The sequence below is a fragment of the Rhyacophila brunnea genome, unplaced genomic scaffold, assembly GCF_057557595.1.
Source record: "Rhyacophila brunnea isolate RB1 unplaced genomic scaffold, BYU_Rbru_1.0 scaffold_5, whole genome shotgun sequence".
Classification (NCBI taxonomy): domain Eukaryota; kingdom Metazoa; phylum Arthropoda; class Insecta; order Trichoptera; family Rhyacophilidae; genus Rhyacophila; species Rhyacophila brunnea.
In genome coordinates, this window is record NW_028233170.1 from 42,632,649 (window position 1) to 42,633,321 (window position 673).

Genomic DNA, 673 nt, shown 5'->3' on the forward strand with positions numbered 1-673 from the left:
TTTAGCGGTCGATAAGCATAGAATAGACCCGCAGGGGTTAGTAAATTCAATTAACCTCCCCGCTATTTTTCCGCGCAATTTTGACAAGTGAGTGTTGATAAATATTGTGATACCGTCGCGTTACTGTACGTTAAAATCGTTTAAAATACAAGTCTAGCTTTCTTTTTAGGCTTTCGAGAAAAAGTATTAATATTTAAGTAGGTACCTTATATACATATCGTTTCGCATCGTATCAACATACCACACCACATAAGCGTAAAGTTCGATAGTTTTGACAGAACATATAGAGCGACCCCGAGCGAAAGATAACGATTAATATAAGAGCAGTCAGTCGACTATAGTATCGGTAACAATAATTGAATTCAACCTGTGTAATTCATGCGCACTAACAGAAGTCACAATCTGTGCAAATTCAATACCTATTGAATTATGGTTCCACTGTAACTGAAAGTATTGATAACGGTAAAAACGAAATAAAGTATCGATATAAAAGTTATCAAAGTATCAGTCAAAAAGTGTCAATACTCTTTAACAACCTTAAAGATACATGTTCGAGTATTGTACATCATAGACAATATACATAATTTTTACATCGATAAAATTCTATGCTCGTACGTGCGTACGACGTTGCAGTTGGACTTCTGATTTATCTATTTGTCATTTTGTCAGCTGT